General features: G+C 33.0%; 1 protein-coding gene across 1 annotated transcript in view; it reads left to right on the top strand.

The window, feature by feature from the left end:
* Agbl1 (AGBL carboxypeptidase 1) overlaps positions 1 to 14,405 on the top strand; it is a gene marked incomplete at its 5' end in the record, with an annotated part of 696,476 nt that overhangs the window by 345,337 nt on the left and 336,734 nt on the right. The gene's annotated exons all lie outside the window — the stretch shown is intronic.

Below are 14,405 nucleotides of genomic sequence, written 5' to 3'. Positions count from 1 at the left end.
CCCATTTTTTTTTTTTTTGTTTCTAAACAATCATTTTGGTTTCTTTAATGATGAGGTAGTAATACAAGAAGGTGGGAATCTTGTGTTGAATAATGGCTTACTATTTGGTTGCTTTGCCTCTGTGTTCTATGACATGATGTGCAATAAAGGTCATGATAATTAGAGACAGGAAGCTTAATTTTAATATCTGACTTTACAATTATTAACTGTGTGACTATGAGTCATTAACATTACCTCTCTGAACTACCATTCTGTCATCTGTAAAATGAAGATAATAAAAATACTGCCTGTATTACATAGATTATGGAAGGAACACAATGATATTGCATACAAAGGACCTTAAATAAGTATGAAGGGCTAAATAAATTAAAGGACTTAAACCATCAACATCTCTCTATATGAGCATTCTATAACAAGCAGAGCAGTAATCCATTGAAACTAATTCTATTTTATCAGGTTCCAGTGTTTAGAGCTTCACTGTTAAACCTGAACCAACTAGGAAGTTAAGGAGGAGTAAATAAGGGAGGGCTTTTTATTATCAGGATAAAGAAAACAAGCCATTGTTAACTGAGCAAAATAAAACTGGCCTTTGTTTCAAATTTATGTTGAAAAGGAAGAAAATTAGGGTGGTGGTTACTGCTTCTAAATCTGTTCTGAATATTGCAATTTACTGTATATGAAACAGCTTCATACTCAAAATTATTAGCTGTCTTAAAAATGGTAAAAGTCCACCAAACTATTCTTCATCTGGAAATACTTTCCCTGTTCCTTGGATTTCTTCTGCCCTTCTTTACCTATGCCCATCAGAAATTGGCTGCTGATGATCAGTACAGTTATCCCAGGGCTATTATTGCAGGATCAACAGTTTATCTGCAATGGCCTCTTTGGTCTAAGACTCAACCAGAGTGACAAGAAGCTTAACTACTTATTCTTACCTAGGAAACTGGTTTAGAAAATCAAAATATTTATTTGAGCAGCTCATGACAACCTGCACAAAAATTTCTCTTAGGCATAGTTTGCTTTGAACAACAACAATAACAAAACCTCCTAACAGTATAATCTGAAATATAGTCAGTATGTCCCTTACCACTCCTTTTCCAAGAGAACGTAACGGTGTTCATGGATGATTTGAAGAAATAGAAACTTAAGATATCTCCTGTAAAAAGCTGACATGGAATGGGGCAGAGGCTAGGTATCATTGTCAATTACAGTATGGATTATTAGCCTCTGTACTTCAATTTCAGTAAATGGATCATGCTACTTAATTAACAAACTTGATGAATACTGTGATGCGTAGTATGGTGTCAGGCAATGTGTGAGGCATAACATGACAGGTGGATATGCCATAACCTCTGCCCTTGAGGATAAACACAGTAGTATTTAATAGCAATGCTATTTGAAAGACTTATCCTTCTGAGCATGGTGGCACATGTCTGTTATCCCAGCAACTGAGAAGGCTGAGTCAGGAGGGCTGAAAATTGGAGGCCAACCAGGGCAACTTGGACCCCATCTCAAAACAAAATGTAAAAAGGGCTGGAAGTATAGCTCCGTTTTAAACCATCACTAGGTTCAAATTTCCAGTATGAAAGAAAGGAAGGAAGAAAGGGAAGAAGGAAAGAAGGAAGACTAGTCCATCTGAACACTAATATGATCTATTAATTGGAGTGCAACAGCTGCCTGAGTCTCAGTTTTCTCCCTTGTCAAATGAGAGGGTCAAAGTTTAAAAGTAATTTATTAAATTAATTCCATTGATGCTCTAGAGTTCTTTGAAGTTGATTCATGAGATACTATTAGATATGTGGAAGAAGTCAGGTGAGTAAGGTTTTGGCCCCCACCCTTACTTTCAACCTAAACTATCTTGTTTTTTGGGTCCTGAATACGTAGCTCCTTCCATCACTGACAATCTGACATCACTGATCTATAAATAACAACCTGGATTGTGGTGATTTGCGTAACATGTTTCTTTGTATGTGTGTCTGTTTGCAAATGGATCTTTTCAGAATCACAAGGACTCATTTTATTGATGAGGAAACTTAGACACAGGGAAGAATGTTTGTGTAAGATGTTAATGTAATGTTACAGTAATGACACTTGCCGGAGTCAATAGCCCTAGAGGCTTTCTATATTGACATCTAAAATGCAACAATTCTAAACATGTTTCTTGTCTTTAAGCATAAGTATTGGAGAGACAATTATATACTATATATATTCCATTATATTTTACATTTGCTCTACAACATTTATCCAATTTTATTAATTATCTTAATGGAGCTACTTCTAGTTATGTTGGTATAAGTAGGTCAGCAAATTCTCTCTATAAAACACACATATAGAACAAATGACAAATTTGCTAAAATCAACCATTTTAAGATTCTAGAAATTAACCAAGAGCTGAGAAAAAAAAGAGAAACATTTGTTCTTGAAATTTGCTGGAGTTTCATTTAAGAGCAGCAGAAGTCTGTGACTTTCTGGATTGGAGCTGCTCTTGACCCTCTTTGTTTAATCATTAAAAAATGCAGTTTTAGCAATGCAAGGATGGACAAACACACACACACACACACACACAGAGGGAGGGAGGGAGAGAGAGAGAGTTCCAGAAATTCATAGGTAAGATTTTTGAAATGAGAGAGCCATAGAAAGCTAATGTAAGATCTCTGTACATCCATATAAGAAAATGTGTGTCTGTGCAGGGGAGACCCAAGAAAGCACAGGAAATAGAAAATCCAAAGTAACTTGAGAACTGACCACAAACTTTGAAAGTTCTCCCAATCTAAATACAAATCAAGCAACAAAGAAGGATATTTTATGGGCTGAAGATGTTTGAGTACAACTTCTGTCAAAATCATTGGCTAATCAATCGGCTTAGCAGACATAGATAACAAGATAAAAAAATTAAATATTTAAAAAAGCATGAGGAGACATCAGTGACGTTCACTTCAGAAGAGGAAAAGGACAAAGCTTCTGCAGATTAATTCAGAAAAGTGAAAACAATTTTAAATAACATTTAGAAAAGTAAAATAGTGTCCAGAGGTGCTATTAAATATAATATAGAATGTCCCATTTTTCAATAAAAAATTACAACACTGGTAAAGAATGAAGAGTGGGTGATCTATACTCAGGAAAGAGTGCTGTTGGTAGAAATTGACTTGTATGGGCCATGATGTTGAATTTCTCAGAAACAATTTCAATATAACTATTAAAGTATATAAAAATATTAAAGAAAACTATTCCAAGGTTAATACAAAATATGATGATAATGGTTCAACATAGAAGGAATAGATAATTAGAAACAAAAAGGGAAGGAAAGTCCTATAACAAACATGAAAATTTGCTGGATAGAATCATTAGCAGATACCAGGATAATGAATCAGTAAATGTGATGGTCTATCTAAATTTATTCAACTCAAAAAACAGAGGGGAAAAAAGATTAAATTAAAGGAAAGAGTCTTATAAACTTATAAGAAAACATCAAACATAGCAATCAACATGCAACAGGAGATAGTAAAAGAGTGAAATATACCTAGAAAAATATTTGAGGAAATAATGGCTAAAGAAGAAGGCCATATTGGAAAAGCAAAATAATAATAATAATAATAATAATAATAATAATAATAATAAATAGATATGTACATAAAATAAGTAGCAAAATTGCAGATATAAGTTCAGAAATATATAAACAATTACATTAAATATAAATGCTAAAACATTTTTTCAAAAGGCAGAGGCTTTAAGATTTATTAAAAATAAAATTTAGTTTGCTATCTGTGAGAGAAATACTTTTTTATTTTTAATATTTTTTTAGTTGTCAATGGATCTTTATTTTATTTATTTATTATTTTTTTGTGGTGCTGAGAATCAAACCCAGTACAACCCCAACCAGAGAGACATGCTTTTGTTTCATAACACAAAAAAAGTAAAAAAATAAAGGATGGGAAAAAGATACCTAAAGTATAACCATAACAAAAAATGAAGTAGTTATATTGATATAATACAAAATAGACTTAAAAAAAGAAATATTCCTAGGGATAAGAGTGGCAATTGATAATACTGAAAGGAGTAGTTCATCAGAATAACATGATAATTATCAATCTCTGTGTACATATTACTCCCAAATACACAAAACAAAAATAGAATTAAAAATATATGTTAAAAATTCAGTAAAAATGGCTGGATATATTCATATTAGTCTCTCAATAAGTGATAGACTGACTAAACAGAAAATTAGTAATTCTAGAGAATACTTGACCTAACTCATTACATGCATAATACTTTTCCTCAAAACAAAAGAAGACATAATTTTTTTGAATCCACAACAAGAACTCTCCAGGATATACCCTATTATAGGCCACAACACAAATGTTGATAGGTCTTTAAAAAATGAAAACATAAAATATTTTCACCAGCCACAACATAATTAAATTTTAAATCAATTTTAGTAAGAAATATGGGATATCACTGGATATATGGAAATTGAACAGCTTGCTTTAAATTAAATCATTGGACAAATAGGAAATATGAAGGAAAATTAGAAAATATCTTGAACTAAATAAAAGTAAAAACAATATATCAATTTTGTGGCATGCATCTAAAATGTATAGCTTTGAATGCTTATATTAGAAAGATAGAAAGATCTAAAATCTGTAATCTTAGCTTTCACATTTATAATCAAGAAAAAGAAGAGCAATTAAAATCCTAGGTAAGCATAAGAAAGAAAAAAAAAGTAAAGACCAAAATTAAAATTGATGAAACAAAAATAATTCAAACAATAGAAAAACCATAGTCATAGTTTTGCTTTTTAAAGTGATTAACAAGATGATAACACTTTAGCAAAAATGACTAAGGAAAGAAAGACAACACAAACTACAAAAATTAAGAATGAGAGAAAGGGTATCATACAGAACATCAATATAAAAAAGGATTTTATTAACAACTATATGCCAACAGGTGGGTAAATTCTTTACATGACATAAACTACCAAAATTGACTCAAGAAGTCAGAGAATTGGAGAAGCTATTTTAAGGGAATAAAGTGAATTAGTAATTAAAGATCTGTCCTCAAATGAAATCCTAAGCCTAAATGGCTTTGTTGGCAAAATTTATGAAACACTTAAGAAATAATTTTTAATTGTAAAAAGTTATTCTTTCAGAAAATAGAGAAGAAACACTTGCCAACTCATTTTATGAGGCCTCTGTTACCCTGATACCAAAACCAGAAAAAGACATCATAAGAAGGCTACACCATAATATCTCTTACAAACACCTATGCAAAAGTTCTCTACAAAATATTAACAGATCAAACCCAGCAGCATGTAAAATTTATTCTTCACTGTGATGAAGTGAGTTATATCTCATGAATACAAGATTAGTATAAAATTAAAAGTCAAATACTCTTGTATTCCTGGTACTTAAACAAGTGGCAAAAACCCACATCATTATCTCAATATATGCAGAAAAAAACATCTGATATAACTGAACATTCATTTAAAATAAAATCCCATAACAAACTAGGAATAGAAAGGGAATTTTTTCAACTTGAAACTGAGCATCTGAAAAATAATGTGATAGCTATCATCGCATTTAATGGTAAAAGCCTGATCTTTTCTCCATAAGTTCTGGAATAAGATAAGACCATTTTCTCCTGCTACTTCTCTTCAGCATTGGACTAGAAATTCTAGATGGCACAATAAAGCAAGCAAAATATTAAGAATCATATTAGAAAAAAGAAAAAAACCACCTTTACTTACAGGAAATATAGTATTTTATGTAGAAAAGTTTCAGGAGTTTACAAAATAAACTACTGAAACTAGGGAGCAAATTTAGCAAAAAAGCAAGATACATGATTGATGTAAAAATCAGTATTACTTAATGTAAAAACACTGAATAATCCAAAAGAAGATTAAGAAAAAAATCCCATACATTAGTTATCATATCAAAACTATTAAGACAGTTAAGAATAGATTTAACAAAGAAAAGTGCATTATATCTGAGAACTGCAAAACTCTGTTGAGAAAATTTAGAGACCTAAATAAATAGAAAGCAATACCAAATTAATGCATTAGGAATGTCAATATTCTTAAAATGGTTGTTTTTCCAAAGATCTTCTATACATTCAGTACATTTCTTATCAATCAAAATTCTGGCAGGACTTTTAAAAAAAATTTTAATTAAATTATTTATTTTTCTAATTTTTTATATATGACAGCAAAATGAAATTCATTTCATATTACATATACAGAGCACAATTTTTCAAGTCACTGTTTGAATACAAAGTATTTTCACACCATTTGTTTCTTCATATATGTACTTAGGGAATTGATGTCTAACTCATTCCACTGACTTTTGTTCTCCTATACCCTCTCCCTTTCTCTCCTTCCCCTTTGTCCTATCTAAGTTCCTCTATTCCTCCCATGCTCCACCCCTCCATTCCCATTATGAGTCAGAATCCTCATATCAAAGAAAACATTGGGCCTTTGGTTTTTTGGGATTGGCTTACTTCACTAAGCATTACGTTCTATAACTCCATTCATTTACCTGCAAATGCCATGGTGTTATTCTCTTTCAATGCTGAGTAGTATTCCATTGTGTATATACAAAAGTTTCCCTATCCATTCATCTACAGAAGGGCATCTGCATTCGCTCCACAGTTTAGCTATTGTGAATTGTACTGTTATAAACATTGATGTGGCTGTGTCCCTGTAGTATGATGTTTTTAAGTCCTTTGGGTATAAACCAAGGAGTAGGATAGCTGGGTCAAATGGTGGTTTCATTCCAATTTTTCAAGGAATCTCCATACTACTTTCCAGATTGGCTGCACCAATTTGCAGACCCACCAGAAATGTATGAGTGTGCTTTTCCCCACATCTTCGCCAACACTTATTGTTGTTTGTATTCTTGATAGCGCGCATTCTGACTGGAGTGAGATAAAATCTTAAAGTAGTTTTGATTTGCATTTCTCTAATTGCTAGAGATGTTGAACATTTTTTCATATATTTCTTGATTGATTGTATGTCCACTTCTGAGAAGTATCTGTTCAGTTCCTTCGCCCATTTATTGATTGAGTTATTTGTTTTTTTTTTTTTTTTTTTTTGGTGTTAAAATTTTTGAGTGCTTTATATATCCTAGAGATTAGTGCTCTGATGTCCTTGTGGTAAAGATTTGTTCCCATTCTGTAGGTTCTCTATTCACCTCACTGATTATTTCTTTTGCTAAGAAGAAGCTTTCTAATTTGAATCCATTCCATTTATTGATTCTTAGTTTTAATTCTTATGCTATATTTTTTCTTATTAAGAAAATTGGGGCCTAATCTGACATGATAGAGATTTGGGCCTGCTTTTTCTTCCATTAGGTGTAAGGTCTCTGGTTTAATTCTAGGTCCTTGATCCACTTTGAGTTGAGTTTTGTGCATAGTGAGAGGTAGAGGTTTAATTTCAGTTTGTTACATGTAGATTTCCAGTTTTCCCAGTACCATTTGTTGAAGAGGCTATCTTGTGTCCAATACTATGAGATAACTGTATTTATGTGGGTTTGTCTTTGTGTCCTCTATTCTGTACCATTGGTCTACAGTTCTATTTTGGTGCCAATACCATGCTGTTTTTGTTACTATTGCTCTGTAGTATAGTTTTAGGTCTGGAATAGGATGCCACCAGATTCACTTTTCTTGATAAAGATTGCTTTGTCTATTCTGGGTCTCTTGTTTTTCCAGATGAATTTCATGACTGCTTTTTCTGTTTATATGAGGAATGTCATTTGGATTTTGATTGGGATTGCATTGAATCTGTATAGTGCTTTTGGTAGAATGGTCATTTTTACAATATTAATTCTGGTCTATCCAATTACAAGGTAGATCTTTCCATCTTCTAAGGTCTTCTTTAATTTCTTTCTTTAGCATTCTGCAGTTTTCATTGTAGAGGTCTTTTACGTCTTATCATTAAGTTCATTCCCAAGTATTTTATTTAATTTTTTGAGGCTATTGTAAATGGGGCAGTTTTCCTACTTTCTCTTTCTGAGGATTTGTCACTGATGTACTGAAATGCCTTTGATATATCAGTGTTGATTTTATATCCTGCTACTTTGCTGAATTCACTTACTAGTTCTAGAAGTTTTCTGGTGGAATTTTTTGGGTCTTCTAAGTAAATAATCATATTGTCAGCAAATAGTGATAATTTGAATTCTTTTCCTATTCATATACCTTGAATTTTTTTCATCTGTCTAATAGCTCTGTCTAGAGATTCAAGAACTATGTTAAACAGAAGTGGTGAAAGAGGGCATCCCTGTCTTGTTCCAGTTTTTAGAGGGAATGCCTTCAATTTTTCTCCATTTAGAATGATGTTGGCCTGGGGCTTAGCATATATAGCTTTTACAATGTTGAGGTATGTTCCTGATAACTCTAGTTTTTCTAGTGTTTTGAACACGAAAGGGTGCTGTATTTTTTTGAATGCTTTTTCTGTATTTATTAAAATGATCATATGATTCTTTAAGTCTATTGGTGTGATGAATTACATTTCTTGATTTCCTTATGTTAAATCAAACATGCATCCCTGGGATGAGTCCCACTTGATCGTGGGGCATGATTTTTTGATATGTTTTTGTATTCGATTTGCCAGATTTTATTGAGAATTTTTGCATCTGTGTTCATTAGAGATATTGGTCTGAAGTTTTCTTTTTTTTGATATGTCTTTGGTTTTGCAATCAGGTTGATATTGGCCTGATAGAATGTGTTTGGAAGTGTTCCCTCTTTTTCTATTTCATGAAATAGTTTGAGGAGTGTTGGTGTTAGTTCTTCTTTAAAGGTCTTGTAGAACTCAGCTGTGTATTCATCTGGTCCTGGACTTTTCTTGGTTGGTAGGCTTCTGATGGTGTCTTCTATTTTCCTGCTTGAAACTGATCTGTTTAAATTGTGTATATCATCTTGATTTAGTTTGGACGTATCTTATGCCTCTAGAAATTTGTTGATACCTTCAATATTTTCTATTTTATTTGAGTACAAATTTTCAAAATAGTTTCTAATTATCTTCTGTATTTCTGTAGTGTCTGTTGTGATATTTCCTTTTTCATCATGTATGTTAGTAATTTGAGCTTTCTCTCTCCTTTTATTCATTCGCATGGATAAGGGCCTGTCAATTTTATTTATTTTTTCAAAACATAACTTTTTTTGTCCATATTTTCAATTGTTTCTTTTGTTTCAATTTCATTGATTTCAGCTCTGGTTTTAATTATTTGCTGTCTTCTACTGCTTTGGGGGTTGATTTGTTCTTTTTCTAGGGCTTTAAGATATAATGTTAGGTCATTTATTTGTTGACTTTTTCTTCTTTGAAGGAATGAACTCCATGTAATGTACTTTCCTCTTAGAATGGCTTTCATAGTGTCCCAGAGATTTCTATGTGTTGTATCAGTTTTCTCATTTGCCTCTAAGAATTTTTTAATCTCCTCTTTTATATCTTTTGCAACCCATTGTTCATTCAATAGTGTATTTTTTAGTTTCCAGATATTGGAGTAGATTTTATTTTTTTATTTTATCATTGATTTCTAATGGTATTCCATTGTGGTTTGATAGAATGCAGGGTAGTATCTCTACTTTTTTGTAGGTACTAAGCATTGCTCTGTGACATAATATATGGTCTATTTTAGAGAAGGATGCATGTGCTGCTGAGAAGAAAGTGTATTCCCTCATTGATGGATAATATATTCTATATATGTCAGTTATGTCTATGTTATTGATTGTATTATTGAGTTCTGTAGTTTCTTTGTTAAACTTTTGTTTGGAAGATCTATCTAGTGGTGAAAAGGTGTGTTAAAATCACCCAGAATTATTATATTGTGATCTATTTGACTCTTGAACTTCAGAAGAGTTTGATTGATGAACATAGATGCTCCATTGTTTGGGGCATATCTATTTATAACTGTTATGTCTTTTTGATGTGTGGCTCCCTTAAGTAGTATGAAATGTCCCTCTTTAGACTTTTGTTGATATTGACAGGTTAATCTTAAAATTTATATGGAAATGCAAAGAAACTGGAATTGCTAAAGCAATTTTGAAAGAGAAGAATGATATTTGAGGATTTAGTTTCTATTTCATAACTTACTGAAAAGCTACAGTAATCATGAAACTGTAGTATTGGCATAAAGACAAATATATAGATCAATGGAACAGAACAGACAGAGCTACAGCACACTCGCACATTGTAGTCAACTGGTCTTTGACAAACATGCCAAGGCAATTCAATGGGAGAAATATAGTTTACCCAGTAAATAGTGGTGGAACAACTGGTTAAGCACATGGAAAAATACAAATTTAGATACTGGACTCACATCATATACAAAATATAAGTTAAAATAGATTATAGACCTAAATGTAAGAACCAAGCTATAAAACATAAAGAATACTAACTACTAGAAAATCTTTGTATTTTTGTGTTCTCTAATCAAAGCTACCTTAGACAAAACACCCAAAGTATAATATACAGAAGAAAAAGTAGATAAGTTGGGCTTTATTCAATTTAAATTATTTTGCTCTCAAAAGACATTGTTAAGAAATTGGAAAGACAAACTTTAGTCGGGGAAAGTATTTGTAAATTATTTATTTGATAAAGGACTTGTATCTAGAATATATAAAGAATTTTTTGGGGTAATTCAATAGTTAAAATACAATAATCCATTTATAAAAATGAGCCAAAGGAGTGATTGTACAATTAAACTAAGTTAATGTATAATTGGCTAATATGAATGATATTCATTATTGTTTCATTAGTAATTCCAAATTAAAATCACAACAGGATAGCACTACACCATCACTAGAATGATCAGAGTAAAAAAGACAGGAACCACCAAGTTTCAGAGACAGAGGAAATGTTAAATGGCCACTTTGGAAAACACTTTTTAAAAATTTCTTCATATTTAAAAAATTTCTTCATATTTTTAAACTACCACCCAACAATTTCTTGCCTATGTTTATGTCCAAGAGAAATGAACACATATAAGCAAAGTCTTGTACACGAATGCTCTAGCAACTTTATGCATAGCATCCCTACATAGAACACAAGCCATATCCACACCCCAACTTGTGAACAGATAAAGGACAATATATTCATGCAACTGAAATAGAATTAAAGTTTCAAACAACTGACACATGGAACATGAGTGAACTTCAAAAATACCTACAAAGTGAAAGTAGTCAGAAAAAAAAAATAGTAGCAAGGTGTGGTGGTGCACGCCTGGAATCCCAGTGGCTTGGGAGGCTGAGGCAGGAGGATTGCAAGTTCAAAGCCAGCCTCAGCAAAAGTGAGGGGCTAAACAATGCAGTGAGACCCTGTCTCTAAATAAAATACAAAATAGGGCTGGGGATGTGGCTCAGTGGTTGAGTGCCCCTGAGTTCAATCCCTAGTACCAAATAAATAAATAAAAGGAAACAATAGTATGATTCAATTTATATAAAATTTTTGAAAGAAGTAAAACTATGGTCTTGAAGAAACTCAGAAATCAAGGAGGGCAGGGATTGACTGCAAAGGAGCGTGGAAAACACCAACAACCTTTGAGACAGAAAAATGTGCTAAAGCTGAAATGTAGAGATAGTTGCAAAATATCTAAAAGTCATTGAACTGTATACTTACTATAATAAAAGGCTAATGTATACTTCCAAACATTTATTGATCATATGCCGGTTTCCAGGCACTGTGGTAGGTATTTGGATAACAAAGTTGAGTGAAACAGGGGTCTACTTGTAAAAAATATTAGTTGTAGGGCTAGGGATATAGCTCAGTTGGTAGAGTGCTTGCCTCACATGCACAAGACCCTGGGTTCAATATCAGCAACACACACACACACATACACACACACACACATATGCACACACGCATTAGGTGTGGAGACGGGGAGATAATCAGGAATGTAAAATATAGAATAAGTGTAGGAGCAGAAATATGATGAGATAACACAGAAAGGACTCATTAACTCTTAGTTGGTGCTTACCTGGCTTCAACAGACATATTTTTGAGGGGGTAAATATGATGAATATGTGAAGAAAAACAACATGAGAAAAATTTTAATTCAAGTTTGATTTCAAGAAAAATCTGAAGAAGTACAAGGACATGAATTCTGTAATAATTAAGACTTGAGCCTTGAAACAATTGGATTGCCAGTTTTGGATAATAGTGAATTAAGAAGAAATGAATCGAAGTTGGGTCTTGTGCACCACTGCTTGGAAATATCCTATTTCGGTGACATTTCCTGGTATTTGTCCTCTATGTAAAATTCCAATTTTGAGACATTGCAGAGATAATAATTATCATTGATACACCATGCCTAGTGTGTGCAAAGTGCTATGCTAAGCACTCTATGTGCACTAATTTAATATTTAATATGTTTACTTTTTACAGCTACCTCATATTATAGAATACTGTGTTGTATAGAAGATGTTTAACAAACATTTTTTGAGTTAATAAATACTTTTACTAACATCCCATTTCATACATCAAGGAACAGCATCACAGAGATTAAGTAAGGTGTCCCAGGTTATGTAGTTAGCAGAAATACAGGTTCACACTTTTAGAATCTGTTTAAATCAGCTTTTTTTGCTGCTGTTACTAAAAGACCTGAACAGAACAGTTGAACAGGAAGAAAAGTTTACTTGGAGGCTCACAGTTCCAGAGAGCTCAGTCCCGAGAAGCGCAGTTCCATTCCTAGGGGCTTGAGGTGAGGCTGAACATCATAGCAGAAAAGTGTGGCAGAGGTAAGCAGCTCACCTGATGATCAGAAAGCACAGGGAGACTCACTGCACTTACCAGATACAAACTATATACCTTAAAGGCATGTCCACAATGGCCCACCTCCTCCAGCCACACCTTATTCACCTTCAAGTACCACTCAGTTAATCTCCCCAGGGGATTAGTTCACTGATTGGGTTCAGGCTTTAATAACCCAATCATTTCTTCTCTAAACCTTTTTACACTGTATCACACATGAGCTTTTGGGGAACACCTCACATCCAAACTATAATAGAATCTGACCTCGGAGATTTTGTATTTGTGTGCCATCTTGGAGAGAAGCAGAGCAATGAGTCAAATGACTGTAATTCAGAATTAAATAGATATTAAAAGAAAGAATATATTCTTGTTTGGAGCTTGGAAAACAATGAGATGTCTAAGTTAAAGAGGAGATCTATGCAATGTGAAGAGAGGCTTTAAATGTTTCCTAATTTTGGAAGGGTGAATATTTATATTTGGGCAGCATTACTTTTCTTTTTCAATCTTCACTCATCGGCAAACTGCACTTTAAACAGTACAATAATAATAATTACCCAGTGCTCTAAGTGCTATACTATCTCCTCTTTGTCACATGCTTAATCCAGAAGAAAGAAGACATTTGAGTTCTATAGGCTGATCATAGGGAGCTTGCATCTTTCTGGTAGAGAAGAGGGGTTCTACTTGGATGTGAGCTCTAAGCTAAGTGCTAGCTTCTGAGTTCTCTTTGAGAGAATTCCATATTCTTTGAATTTTGGAAACCAGGGAATGTTTGGGAAGAGTTGGCAGAAGTCAAATGAATTAAAATATAGCTTGGAAAAATAAAATATAGCTTGTGCTTCTAAAATATATCTTAAAATAAAAATAATTGAATGCACCCTCATTGGTTAAGGTTGCCCCTGACTCTAATGCTTATAGAGAAATGGGATTCGATATCTACAAAGAAATAGATGACCCATCCTGGAGGCAAATTCTGTACTAGTCCTAAATCCCTGCCAAGTCTGTGTTTAGACTGTGCCAAATGTCAGCTCCTATGCCATGCCTTTTATTTATATTATCTCATTTATTCCTTGTAACAACTCTAACAAGGAGATGTTCATTCTCCCATTTTACAGATGAAGGGCCTAAGACTCAGAGAGGCTGAGTAGCTTATCTGAAGTTGCACAGCAAGTACATGGTGGAACTGGAATGTTCTTAGTTCAGGTCTATGTGGCTCTTCCCTGCCTTCCTTTAGTGGGTGTGCTACAATGCCTGATATTTAGTGTCTAGCCAACGTTCTAGATTGCAGTAGAATCTTTCTGCTCTTGAATAAAGTCTTCAATGTATATTCCCAGCTCTACCTTGAGAAAAAGCCAGAAGAGAAGGAGGCTTTTCTTGGGACATATTTATAATAATTATAAATAATATTATAATATTTGGATGTCTATTACACATTGGACATATTGCATCTTATGTAAACTTCTTTACATCCCTGTGGGATGTTACACTGCTTAAGAGTTCATCTGTTTCCTATTCATTAACAAAACAAAACAACTTCCTGTATGGAATAGCTATCTCTGCTTTCTTTTCTCTGTCATAGATTTACATATGTGAAACCAAAAGAATAATGAGATGATAGAATTAAAATTTAATATAAATGCCAAGTTGGGAGTCTATTATTTAATGAATGTAT

Source organism: Marmota marmota, unplaced genomic scaffold (genome assembly GCF_001458135.2).
Source record: "Marmota marmota marmota unplaced genomic scaffold, marMar, whole genome shotgun sequence".
NCBI lineage: Eukaryota > Metazoa > Chordata > Mammalia > Rodentia > Sciuridae > Marmota > Marmota marmota.
Note: the sequence above shows the minus strand (reverse complement) of the source record. Positions and strands in the feature narration are given on the sequence as shown.